Source organism: Protopterus annectens, chromosome 9.part0 (genome assembly GCF_019279795.1).
Source record: "Protopterus annectens isolate FY-2018-M chromosome 9.part0, PAN1.0, whole genome shotgun sequence".
In the NCBI taxonomy this organism is placed as follows: Eukaryota; Metazoa; Chordata; order Ceratodontiformes; family Protopteridae; genus Protopterus; species Protopterus annectens.
The window spans coordinates 1477958928-1477973689 of NC_056743.1; the positions used below are offsets into that span (position 1 = coordinate 1477958928).

The 14762-nt window shown below is 40.0% G+C and overlaps 1 protein-coding gene across 5 annotated transcripts in view; it reads left to right on the forward strand.

Moving 5' to 3' along the window:
* WIZ (WIZ zinc finger) overlaps positions 1–14762 on the forward strand; it is a 3168750-nt gene that overhangs the window by 841550 nt on the left and 2312438 nt on the right. The gene's annotated exons all lie outside the window — the stretch shown is intronic.

Below are 14762 nucleotides of genomic sequence, written 5' to 3' on the forward strand. Positions count from 1 at the left end.
TGAGAAAAGAATGTTTTTTTTTTTTGCGCATGTCTGTGTGCAGAATTGTATGCAGCGCAATTTCACAACTTCCAGTTTGTGTTTTTTTTTTCTTTTTTCTTTTGTAGTGCCTGTCTTTTCACTGTCTGTTTCTCCCAGCCTTAATGAAGGATGCCCAGTCCATGCCACCAGCTGCTTTTACTCCAAGATGTTCCTCTTCTTCATAGGCAATTTGTTTAGTACCAGGAGGAAGACAGAAAGTGGACAGTTTCAATCCCTGAGACTTGCCACTCCCTGTTAGAGGACTTACTGTCTTGCAATGACATGAGTGGGCCTTTCAAGAAGGGTTTCTTTGCAGTCATGTATAGAGTGATGTCATTTTGAGAGTGTGTGTGTATACACTGCACACTTAACTTTCTAATACTGTTTTCATTCATTATGTATTGGATGATGTTCATTTCTCAGTTGCTGGTGGTGCATCTAAATGATTGTGAACTGAGTCTGGTAAGTCCAAACTGGATGAGAAAATACAGAGAGCATAACAGTACAGATGAAGTAGAAACAAACTAATGTAGCAAACTTAGCTACAGTCTGGTAAACCATGGCAGCCAGTTATGTGGGTGATTTCCACCAGATATGCTGCATGAAGTTTCTAGATCGGAAAAAGGGATGCAGATTAATTCATAGAACATCACTACTGTAATATATTAGAGTCAAAGTCAAAATGACACAGTGTAAGACATTGCTAAAAGGCACTTTTGTTACAAATGCACACTTTAAAAAAGTACACACGTACCCCATGCAGAGAACTGTTTCTTTTAAAACTCACAGATATTATCAAGTATGAGTTGTCAGTTCCAATGAGGGAAAAGGATAATTCTCTCAGTACAGCAATCACCCCAATATACAGAGGTTATTGTCATATAGCACTTCTCTATATGGTACAAGTCTGTGTATTAAAATGCCTTCAAAATGGCAAGTAATATGCACAAGGTTCTGTGTTCCATACCCAGAACATGCCAAGTGCCAATTTTAGCTAACCTTACAATGCAGTCAATGAGCATTATTTAGGAAAACTTTTATTGTAACGAGTTTGCAGTTGTGCTGGAGCCACTGCTGCTCAGGTTCTTCATTAGCCAGGTGAGCTATAAAAGAACCATTTATAGTAACAGCTGCAGTACTCAGTGAATCTTAGCAGTTCACAGACCTTCCCTTTTCAAATGAGTTCTCAAACTTAGATTTGTAGAACAGTACTTCTAGCACATGAAACATTTACGCTGCAGTTCTGCTTCATTTGTACCTTCAGATGCATGCAGAGCTGGAACCACTGTAGTTAGGCACAGGAGAAGGAAACATGAAAAACTGTGTGTGTATCCATGACGCTTTGCATACTATGCCCCAGGCTAACACATCAGTGTTTTAAAGTGCAAGCTTCATCATATTGCAGTCAGGCAAGAAAAGTTTGATTTTATTGCCTCTCTAGGGATATTTATCATTAGGAGAAATAGTAGACATAATTGTGTGTGTGTGTGTGTGTGTGTGTGTGTGTGTGTGTGTGTGTGTGTGTGTGTGTGTGTGTGTGTGTGTGTGTGTGTGTCTGTATATGTACTGATGATGCTGTGAACTATTAATTATGTATTTGTAAATGGTCTGTATGAGAACTTTAACCCATTGGTCTGCCATGAAAATTGGTCATGAGCTCAGTGGGACTACCTGGTTATCAGATTTCAAATAAAGAGATATAAATGTCAATGTTCTAACTATAGATTTGTCATTAGTCTAGAAGAAAAGGTATGAGAACTTTGATTCTATTATGTTGTATTCTATTCTGTTTGTGTATCACTTCATATTGACAAAAAAACTTGTGCGCATAAATTCACACTTGGAACATGTGTAGACCTTACATAGCACCTTTCACACAAACACCTTTCTTGAAACTGTTTTGAGCTTGAGGTTGTCGGATGGCAGGTGGAAAATAGTTGCAGAGTTTGACTACATGGCATGAATGCAAGGCCTCAGTATGTGCATCTGAGGCCTTGTCCTGGTAAGGAAGGCATTTGTCTTTAGAACAGAGTTATCCAGTAGGTCAGTGCCACTTCATAAGTGAGATTAGGAACGAACATTTGGATGGTTGGTACAGAAAAGAGTGGACTGCCTGTAGCTGGGTATATTGAAGATGGCTAGGAAATTCCATCCAGTTGTTTTTATGTAGAACAATACAGTGGTGAGTTCTGCTGTGGAGATTGGAGGCAAATTGTGCTGTTTATTCTAGCATTGCTGTAGCTTTATTTTGTTGACTGTTATGAAAGTTAGTGTAGATTGGGGCAGCACAGAGTAGCCTGGTTAGGCAGTAAGCACTGGCTGTAGCCCAACAGGTTTGCTTTAAAAGCTAGGTTTTGATTTCTCACTTTAAATTTTTGGGTTTCTAATTTTGGGTTTCTGATACCTTGAAGGGAATGGACCCCATTACTAAGTCAGAGTATGATTAAAGTTTGTGAAATTAGTATTGCTTCAGTCTTTGATATTAGCCAAAAGTGTTCTTTGCAGCACCCGCAATGAGCCCAGGATTGACTCCTCCTGCAATTTATATGGAGTTACATGTATCGGTAACATATGTAAATAAGACTGTAAATTATTTTTTTAAGAGATACTGTTGGAACTGTCTGGGTATCCCTGTTTCACATTGCCTTCATTTCTGCCTGCAAATCCTGGTATTTTATGACTTTGTGTCTGTCTATACATAAGACACTATAATCACTGGGTGTAGCAATTTCAATGATCAGTGCTACTTTTATTTCTTTTCATGGGCTACTATATCTAGCTTTCTTGTGTCTATTTTTTGAACTGTTGGTAATGGCTAATCCCATGTGATATAAATTTCACCATTCTTTATAATGCTTTGTGGCTCATGTTTCCAGTGCTTCTCAGCTACTTCAGTATTGCAGTGTTTGCACAATCTCCAGTGCAACAGTCTTGCCACATTATTATGCCTTTAAATATACATGCCCGCTGCCATTAGTGTATCACACCAAGCAACAAGATGTGCAAATGTTTCCATTTCTGTTTTACAAGACCTGCATTTGTCTGTGTCCCCCACATGTTCAGTGCACTTTGTAAACCAATGTGTACACAGTCTACTGTCCTGGGCTGCTAATATTAACCTTTCATCTTTTGGCTCAAATTCACTTCTCCTTAACCATTCTTGCATCAGATCCTGGTCGACATAAGGCTGTTCCAGGAGTTTTTTATAGTTGCAAACAATATTTTTGTCTTTTCCACATTTCTTGCATTTTTGTCTGATCCTTTGCCTTATGTGCTTTCGTTTTTTGGCACATTCAGTTGCTGCTCATTTTTTGTCTGCTTCTGGTTTCATTTTCATTCCCGTTTGACACTGACATCCTTCTGCTAAACTAAGCAGGGAAGTCATGTTAGACTTGTTCTCTTCATGTTTTGAAACTTTCACTATGTGTGGATCTGGTCAAGTCAGTAGATATGTATAAGAAACAAACAGTAGAACCAAAAAACCACAACGCTGAAACACCAAAAATGAATAAACCACTTTCTCCTGCAGAGGCAATAATTCCAATAGCGAAATGTAAAAAGTTCTTTTTATTCCACACGATACAAGAAGTTAAACAAGAAGATGACAAGCGCTTTCGCCTGGTTCATTCCAGGCTTTATCAAGTCAAACAAACATAATGGAGGGGAGGAAGTTTTTCATCAGAATTACAATGAGGTCCCTCGTAGAAGTGAACGTTCAGCAGAGAAAGACAAAAGGCAACGTAACCAGGATTTTCCCTCACACCCCGGGAGGACCGGGGCTTGGGGATACAAACCCCAGAGAGCACCACGGAGATGGAACAACAAACAATAACCAATAACAATGTACCTGCATACACATTTCTTGACAGTGATCCACCTGTAGATTCAACTGAGGATTCCAGCTTGTACCAGAGTGACATTGAAGTGGTAGAGACAATTAATTGTAAACTTTCTACATTGCACAATTTTACTATATATAATTATACTGAGGTCATAGTTGACATGACAGCCTTCAATGTTTTTATAAAAGGCTTTCATTTTGTGCCCACTAAAAAAGTTGATTTAGCCAATTTACTTGTGGAACTCAAGTTATTTAGAGGTTTGAACTTGAAATACTTTTTCAAGGGCAAAGAGTTGGAACACACAGGATTGCATAGGAGAAGTACCTTTAACCCCCCTATGCATCCTTCTCTTAGGCTGTATGAAGAATTAGTGGAGCGGGAGTTACGTAGCAAATGTTTGGACACTATTGATTATGAGCACACTAATATCAGCCCAGAGGAGCTAAACTACATCAGGATGCTATCCAGAGAAAAGATTAGAGTAATGAAGCCTGATAAGGGAGGTGGTGTTGTGCTTATGTATGATGCCAATTACGAAGAAAGCATGCACCACATGTTACATGACAACAGCCAATATTGCCTAACCTCTCGTAACGAGCACAACATAGCTCTAGCTAAGATAAAGTACTCCCTTTATGACTATTTAATGCAAGGTGTCATCAACGAAAGGCTGTACAATTTTTTGGTAGTGGACAAACCCAGAACACCGGTGATTTTTGGCATACCCAAGATTCATAAGGGTACAGACCCCCTGCTCTTTAGACCCATTGTTTCTGGGGCGGGGGGAGTGACAGAACCAATTGCCAAATTTATTGATCACATCACTAAGCAATATCTTCCAGCTTTAATATACGTGTGTAAGGACTCTTGGGAATTTCTTAAAAACTTTCCCAAAGATAGATGCACAGCTTCATCCTTATTGGTCACTGTAGACATAAAGGAACTGTTCCCCAGCATCCCTCACTCAACAGGCCTTGAGTGGTTCACTGATTTCTTCAGGAATGAAACTAACTTAAGTAATAATTTTGTCAACTTAATAACTGAAATGATGAGCATGGTGTTGCAGAACAACTACATGTTCTTTAACGGAGAACTTTTCAAACAACTCAAGGGGTAGCGATGGGTGCTGCCTGCATCCATTTATGCCAATGTAGTGTTGCACATGTGGGAACTTAAATACATCTTTAAAACAACCTGGGCACAGTCCATTACCTTTTATCGCAGATACCTGGATGATATTTGTATCATCTGGGAGGACACACGTGAACAACTTACAGCCTTTCTGCAATATATAAACTCAACTACTAATTTCTTGGCTTTTACATACAAAATTAGTGGCAGTGAAATGCATTACTTAGATGTCACGATTTTTAGGGACCCTAATACCTCAGAACTACATTCAAAGATTTATAGAAAACCCACCTTTTCAAATTCCCTGCTACATTTTACTAGTCAACACCCTCTATACCAAAAGAAAGGTATAGTTAAGGGTCAGTTAATTAGAGCTTCTCGTATATGTAGTAGGTTAGAGGACTTCATTGAGGAAGCCAACAAGTTATGTTGTATGTTTATTGAGAGGGGGTACCCACATGAAGTAATTAAAACTCTTACTAATGAGATTCTTGCTAAAAGAGAATCCACCTATCCAGCTTTATTAGGTAACTTAGAGTACAATATCCCTTGTAAAAAAGCAACGGACTCGCAATCCATTGAGAAGGGAGCACAATTTGTTTACACTTTTTCTGAGAAGTCCTCGCAGATAGAGAACATTGTATCCAAATATTGGTTTGTGTTGCAAAGCAACGATGATTTTAAGCGTGTTATTACTAGCAAACCTGGATTTGTTAGGAAAAGAGGACAAAACTTAAAAGGAATTTTTGAGAGAAGACAGTTTACACCTTTTGGAAAACCGAAGCAACCTCATGGCACTTACAAATGTGGTGCATGTAAGCAATGTCACCTCCTTATAAATGACAGCCACATTTATTTAAAGGCAAGGCATATTAATTTAAAATCAACTGGACACTTTACTTGTGGTACTAGGGGAGTGGTGTACATTGGCTGCTGCACTACATGTGGAGGGTTCTATGTAGGCAAAACGGAGCGTGAATTTAGAAAAGATTGTACGAGCACGCATATGAAATTGAAAATAAAAAAGAGAGCAATGCTTTCTTTAAGCATTCCAATGTATGTCCCGATTTTAAGTTGGTCTTCATGATACTTGAACAGGTTAACCCAGACATCAGAGGGGGAGATTGGGAATCTAAACTCGAGTTCAGAGAGTTAATCTGGCAGTTGAAACTTGATGCAGGGAAACCCCCAGGCCTTAATGGTATGCTTAGTATAGGCTCAGTGCTGAAGCTTCGCAGGGCTAGGTTATAAATCCCCCCCACACACACACATTTTTCAATCCCTGGTCACACATAGGGTTTATGCAATGTTTACTTCATCGCTTTACACATTAGTTTTTACCTGCATAACCATTTATCCTTTGGTCTGTTTGCCTACATTATTCACTGTTTTTAAATGTTGAGCCATTCGTTTTTAAGATGTATGTATTCATTGTTTACTTGGTTTGTGTAATGCTACTTGAAGGTCATTGTACAACTATTTTACTTAGTTCATTATTTACTCTGCACATTTCTATTTTTATTATTGAACATTCAAGTGGTGCACATTATTTTAGTATTTTATTTTAGTATATTATTAATTACAGTTGGTAAACATATACAGTTTATGACAGTTGTAATGAATTTTTAGCAATTTCATTCACTTTGCAAGGCACTCAGCTTAGCTAACAGTTGGTTTAAACAATCAAGTGTGTTAATTACACCATGTGATTAATTACCAACAGTATATAAATAGCTTCTCACAACCAGTATGGTTGTTTGACTTGATAAAGCCTGGAATGAACCAGGCGAAAGCGCTTGTCATCTTCTTGTTTAACTTCTTGTATCGTGTGGAATAAAAAGAACTTTTTACATTTCGCTATTGGAATTATTGCCTCTGCAGGAGAAAGTGGTTTATTCATTTTCAGTAGATATGTATGCAATCCTGCGATTGTAGATCTGTACATGTGATCAGTTTTGAGGAGGCCCATACCTCCTTCAGAACGAGGACTATATAATCTTGGCATACACAGAGTTTTTTTATATGATTTAATAAACACAGTCACCCCAAAACTGTAAGTCAGAACAGCAACAGTAAACTAGCTTGGACTTTATTCCTAGACGTCAGGGCTGTTTTCAGTATTAATTTTAATCTTTTAAAATATTCCTTACTGAATTTTGTTCATATTAGTTCATGTTTTATTGTTGATCACTTCTTACTGTTTATTTTACTACTTCTATCCATTCAGCATCTTTGTTATGTTCCACAGAATCTTCGTAGATATTTCTCCAAAATGTGCATTTTTTTCTTTTTTTGATGGTGTTTCTATTCCTTTTGCTTTGTTTCACAATTCTCTGTAAAACATGTTTCGGTCATCAGTGAATTGCTTATTTTGTACTTTTCCTTTATAGTTGTCTGCATATCGTCTAAGTTTTTCTGCCTATGTTGATACCTATAGTTTATTATTTTCAATTGTGTATGATAGATCCTGGTCTGTTCTGATACTGTAGATTGCTTTTATCATGTTCATCTGTCTAAGTATTTTGTTGCTCTATTCCCTCTTCTATACTCTTCTAACAGTGACACTTCATATCTTAATTGCTTTATAATTTTCACTATTCAATGCTTTCATGATGGCATTTGATTTTTTCCCTTCCCTTATTGCTCTATGTTTTTGTGTTATGACTTTATCTGTTATTAATTTAGCTGCACAGTAATGTATCCTATTTACTTCTATCACATGAATTTCTATTAATAGTCTTGATTGCTAAGTTAATTTGTTTTATCACACGTCTAACATTTTGGGTCTTATTGACTTTCTGTAATCTGTTTTTTAATCAATCTTAATATGTCTATCCATCTCTATTAAATCAAGCAACTCTTCCATTAGATAATTTTCTTCTAAACTGCAGGCATATTCTTTGCTCTCCATTTCTTGTGGGCATTCCATAGAAAGTTCCAGAACATCTTCCTCTGACATTCTCTTCAGCTGTATCCTGCATCATCCTTCACTCTTTCATATGGGAGATCACTGGCCTATCACTCTACAACATTGACTGCATCAGAGTTGCCACTGTTTCCTGCTCCTTCCCTTGTTGTGCATCTCCAGCTGAACTTACATACAGGTTTCCTACTGAAGGCTCCAGGGTGTCTTCATGTGGCAAGTTAGTGTTTGATTCTGTATACAGCACCTAGTTTTTGATGAGTTTTTTATTGCACTGGATATATGAAGGTCAGATTGTAATTTGTTGTCAAGGGTAACTCCAAGGAGTTTGGTATTTAGGACAGTGTCCAGGATAATAATGTTTGGAGAGATAATGGAAAGGTCTGTGTGTGTTATATGACTGGATCTAGATAGGAAGAGCATGACTTTTGTCTTTTTAGCATTATTAAGTCATGTCATTGTAGCCACAGTTTGGTTGAGGAATATGGTTCTTGAATTTTGGCTTGCACTTCATTATTGGATGGGGAGTATCAAACTAAGGTAGAGTCATCTACATACTGAATAAGTGAGGAGGGCAAATTTATAAAACAGCAGAGAGCCAAATTAAGAGACTTGAGGGACATCTATGTTAATAGGAAGGAAGGAGGAGCATGCTGTTTGCCACGTGACACATTGTATTCTGTAAAACAAGTAGCTATAAAGCCATTTCATATCATTAGTAGAGAGGCTGAGATTGGTAATCTTATGGAGTAGTTCAGAATGAGATACTGTATCAGATGCCTCTGAGAGATCAAGAAAGGTGGTAAAAACCAAACTATTGCTATTATGGGTACAGGCATATGGCTTTAAAGAGAGTGAATACTTAACTGTATAATTCTTTAGTGTCCTTACTTCGAAAATGCAACAAGAGAGCTTATTGATACCTGAAGTGGTCAAATTGGTAATTGGGAACTCCCTGTAAGAATAGATTAATAAGCACATTCTGTAAAGTACTGTTTGTGAAAGTTGAATGCAAGGGAATACAATGAAAGCAAGAGTGAGTGAAAATGTTTGGGCTGCAGTTCTTAAAAAATGGTTGGGTAGAAATCTCTCTAGCTCAAAAATGCACTATCAGATCCTGATAATGTCAAATATTTGGATGAAACTGCCTACACAAATATTTTTATACCCAGGGAAATTTAGTAAGATAAGTCCAAAAGTCGGCCCAAGGTGTTGGAGGTGTAGGAATGATCAAGTGACCAGCTAGAACAATATTTTCTAGGACTCTCTGAAATCAAACCAATTTAAAGCCAACCTGCCATCTTTAATTTGCAAAATAGTTCATAGAAAGTGGCAGATCAAGAGATATCTGCTATTGAACTTGTCAGAAGTGGAAATAAACAGAGTTGTGAGACGTTTCTAGTAAATCTTATTCTGTTGGTTGTTAAGAAAGTAATTACTAGAACTTGGAAAAGTTCTTCTATACCTCATCTTGAGAAGGGAAAGTGATTTTAAGGCAGTTGAGGAAATTGAAATTAAGTAAAGAGAGAATGAAAGTAAGCAAACTCCACAGAGAGAAATGGGCACTCTGGAACCGGATAGAGGAAAGAAGTGTAAATAATGGAATACAATCCTAGAGATTATTTAGGATGAATTGAGAAAATAAGATGAGGAAACAAGACTTGATAGTTCAGAACAAGTTTTATCAAGGCATGTCATATAATGTAGGGTACTAGAATAATATTTTAGCCAGAGTAGGTAATATCGCAAGAGATTTGCTGAAGATTTTACATTTTGTGCATCTTTTACCATTTTCTGCAGTTGGTTTCTGTATTGAAAATTGTCTCTTTGCTTTGGTGTTTTTCAAAAGTGGGATTCAAATATCTGTATTTAATGTATTCTATTCATGGTAATATTTTTTTTTCTGTTCTGAAAAGTTTCTTGTTATAATAAATTCCTTTATAGAAAAAAAGAAAAGGAAAATGTAATCATCTGGCTGAGCTTGGCTAGATTGTGTTAGCCAGGTAATAAAATGTTATGCATAGGTAGATGCTAGCTGGCCAGCTGCTGGTGAAATAAATAAATATGTGCATCATGCATGCATTAAGCACAGATGTTCATCGTGCATACAGCTGCAGTCATAACAGATGGGTTCTCCTGCCGTCAGGCGGGTCCTCGGTCGGCCGAATTCCAAAGTGTAGGCCCGGCGTCGGTTGTCGTCGCTTCTTCCCTGACGTCAGTGCGACAGGGGTATAAAAGAACCAGCCGATGCCATTTTCTTCAGTCTTTCTTGCCACGTGGTGCCCGAAGCAGAAGCAGTTCGCAAGTGCCGGTCGGCCAGCTCCTGAAATTACGAAAATTTTGCAACCAAAGTCTTCTTGAAAGCTAAGTACCCCGTTGGGGAAACTTTTCTTGCCTCAGACCGATGTCAGACAAAGTTAATAATTATATTTCATGTGGGAAGCAAATACCGCATAAAGATTTCCATTCCCTCTGTATTCCTTGTTTAGGCCCAGACCACGACGTCTCGGTCTGTCGCTTTTGTGCTACATTCAACAAACGCACCATTAAGCGTCGGGCGGAGTTCGCCCAGCATTATTTTGGCAAAACATTTAACTATATTATGTCGTCGGATACTCCGACTTCAGTTTTGTCTAAAAAGCGCAAAGATAAGGACCGACACACGAGGTCCGCGGCCTCTACCGACACCACGCCAAAGCCGACTACATGTGGTCCGGTTCTCAGCGAGGAGCCTACGCAGCCCCTGACTACCGGCGACACTTCATTGGCGGTGTCTCCTGTGCCCGAGGTCGCAGGCTCCTCGGCCCACACCCCGACTACAGATACCAAAGCTACTCTTGGCGGTGAATCTCAAAATGTGGACAGGTCTACCTCCTCTCAAGGTGTCTTCAGACCTTCCTCTTCTTTTTCCATCAAGGCTTTCACTAAATCTAAAGCAGCCATGCATTCTAAGAGACAAGCTACACAGGGCCCATCTCCAGGCCCCATACCTAAAAAACAGATGCTTAAAATGGCTGAGGATTTAATTACTCTTATCAGGGGTTCTCAACCCCCCCCGGACAAAAGACCCAGAGTGGAGGAAGAATCCCCCTCCTCTGATCAGGGCTCCATTATATCAGAGCACTCTGATGAACAGGAACAATCTTACTCCCCTTTTGAAGACTCTGATGCAGAGGAGTCCATTCCCCTCTGTATCCCCCCCAGAGGATTACTCATTTGGGGAAACTTTGCATACCTTAAGGGAACACTTCCACTGGGAAGGCCAGGATTATTCAGATTCCAAGAAAAAGCTTGGGGAATTTCTCTTGCTACCTCAGCACAGGCCTCTGGCTATACCTCCTGTCTTGGACATACTAGATGATGTATACTCGGAGGCCTGCCTTAAGCCGGATTCTCTACCTCCAGCCCCAGTCAAGCCTGACAGGTACTACAGGGTTCCTGACTCACACCAATTTCTATACAAAAGTCATGCTGCTGACCCAGAAACCATCTCGCAGGGCCCCAAGGGAATTAAGGCCTCCACTGCTAAAAATCCATTACCTTCCGAGAGAGATTTCAGATCCTTAGATAGGTGGGGAAAAAAGGTATATACCTCGGCCACCTTAACCATGAGGGCATTAAACTGTCAGTTCCATATGCTAACGTACCAACAGTTTTTGTTATCACAATTGAGAAGTAAAATGTCACAACCAGACTTGAAGAAGTTACAGGATTTGATGCATAGTGCAGAACAAGTGGGTAAACATACCTTACAATGTGGTTTTGATGCTCTAGAGGCCTCATGTAGAGCTGCTGTTACAGGATCAGTCATACGTAGACATGCCTGGCTCATGGAACAAACCTTACCAGATCATGTCAAAGCTAAATTACTAGATGCCCCTCTATAAAAGGATGTATTATTTGGTGCTAATGCTGAGGAGGTATTAAGGAAAATGGAGGAAAAGGCTAAATCAATGCAAACTGTAAAAGATTTTCTACAGGTACAACCCCCACGTTTCAGTAGAAATTGGCCTTCCAAAAATTGGTCCTTTCCAGCCATGGACAGACCCCAAAGAGGTAGATACAGGTGCCCGAGGGGCAGAGGGCAATCCCAAGGATCGTTTAGAGGCAGACAATGGCAAACTCCTACACAAAGAGGTGGTGAGGATAACTCGCAACCATTCAGAAAGCAAGCCCAATGACTTTCCCCTTTGCATGCCAAGCAAGACTCAAATGGCAGCACCCTTAGGCGGAAAACTGGCATTATTTTCAAAAAAATGGCATATTGTCACAAAAGACAAATGGATCCTGGACATTATAAACAGAGGCTACAGATTCCATTTTCACACCCTTCCAAAAATGAGAGGCATTGCCAAACCTGCCACACAATCAAAGGGCAGAGGCACAAAGACAAATTTCAGATCTCATAGACATGAAAGCTATTCAAGAGGTACCTACGCACGAACAAGGTCAAGATCCAGACTATTCCTGGTACCAAGGAAGGGAAAAGATTGGAGACCTATTTTGGACCTATCCATCCTAAACACATTTCTACTCGTACCAAAATTCAAGATGCTCACTCTACAGCAGCTTATTCCCATGCTGAGCAAGGAGTCTTGGCTGGTAACATTGGACCTCAAGGAGGCATACCTGCATGTCCCAATCAGACAAAATTGCAGAAGATACCTCAGTTTTCTTGCAGGTTCAACCCATTATCAATTCTCTGCATTGCCCTTTGGCTTATCTACTGCGCCCAGAGTATTCATGAAATGCCTGGCATCAGTAATTGCCTACTGCAGACTTCAAGGGATACAAATATACCCGTATTTGGACGACTGCCTGATCCAAGCGGACAGCAAGCACATTCTTCTGAAACATCTGGCTTATGTGATAATGTTGTTGAATTCTCTGGGATACACAGTCAACAAAAAGAAATCAAGGCTAATACCCTCTCGGAAGATAATTTTCCTGGGTGCCAACTTGGACACAAACACCCAGATGGCCTACCTCACGCCAGAGAAGCAGAGGCAACTAACTCAATACTTCAGAACACTAGCAAATTGCACCAGGCTAACTGCAAGGAAAATCCTGCAGGCTCTGGGATTCATGGCATCTTGCATCTTACTAATCCCATGTGCAAAGCTGCATATGAGGAAACTTCAGTGGTACCTGAAAAACCTATGGTCTCAACACAGCCACAGTTTGGAAACAATAATACCACTAATTCCATGTCTGCAAAAGGAATTTCTGTGGTGGGCTCAAGCATGCCAAACAAACACAGGTCTCCCATTCAGTAAGCCTCAAGCAAATCAAGTCATCACAACAGACGCCTCGGACTACGCCTGGGGGGCGCACATGACAGATCGGTGCATTCAGGGCAAATGGTCCCAAAAAGAAAAGCACCTTCACATCAATCAAAAGGAAATGCTAGCAGTAATAAATGCTATTATAGCTTTCAAAGATCTTCTGCAACCAGGTCAACTGTTGATAAGAACGGACACCACAGTAATGTGGTGCATAAACAAACAGGGAGGAACCCATTAATACCCCCTATGCAGACTGGCCATGTCACTTTGGAACATGGCCCTGGACTTACAAATCGAACTACAAGCACAGTACTTGCCAGGCAAGGAAAACATGCTGGCAGACAACCTAAGCAGAAATATGACAGATCCACATGAATGGAAGTTGCATCCTCAAGTTTTTACAGAGATAACTCAAGCGTGGGGAAGGCCAGACATAGATCTCTTTGCCTCCCACAAAAATCACCAATTGACAAAATTCTGCTCAAGGATTTTTCATCCAAAGGCCTGGAAAGTGGACGCTCTCTCTTTCAGTTGGACATCATTGACAGTTTATGCCTTCCCACCTCTTCCTCTGCTGCCCAAAGTTCTATTAAAAACCAGAGCAGACAGACCAAAGATGATTCTCATTTCTCCAGACTGGCCAAGACAACACTGGTACCCACTCCTGAGGAGCCTGACGCATTCCCTACCATGGACCCTGCCTCTAATGCCTCTTCTTCTGACTCAGCACAGCTTCAAAACTCTTCACAGTCAGCTAAAAACACTGAATCTAGCTGCATGGAAGATTCCTTAGCATCACAACAGACCCTACTCTCCAAGGAGGTGCAGGATGTCATTTTGGAGGCCAGAAGGCCGTCTACTAGAAAAGCTTACTCCGCAAAATGGAAACGTTTTTGTGTCTGGAATGAGAAAAAGGGCCAGTATCCTGGAAAACTGAATTTACCTCAAATATTACAGTATCTAGCTGAGCTGCTAAGCAGTGGACTTTCATTCTCCTCCATCAAAATCCATGCCTCAGCCATTTCTGCAGAATACAACACGGATCCACCCTTATTCTCTCACCCCCTCTTAAGACAGTTCCTCAGAGGGGCTAAGAATCTAAAACCCCCAAGGAAACAACCAATACCTGCTTGGGATCTCAATTTCATTCTAGAAAAACTGACCTTGCCTCCTTTTGAGCCAGCTGCCTCATCAGATTTGCAATATTTGTCCTGGAAAACAGCTTTCCTTCTGGCTATTACCTCAGCTCGTAGGGTATCGGAACTACAAGCTCTCATGGCTGTGCAGCCTTTTATCGTCTTCCATCAGGACAGAGTTTCCTTACGAACCAACCCGTCCTTTATGCCAAAAGTGGTATCCAGGGTAGCTTTGAATCAGGCTATACACTTACCTACCTTTTATCCTAATCCTCAAAAGAAAGGGGAGAGATTACTACATTCCTTGGACATCCACAGACAGCTGCGTTATTATTTGGACAGAACAAAGCCTTTCAGAAAATCAGAACAGCTCTTTGTGTCCTATGCTATAGGAGCTCAAGGAAAGCCAATTTCCAAACAGACA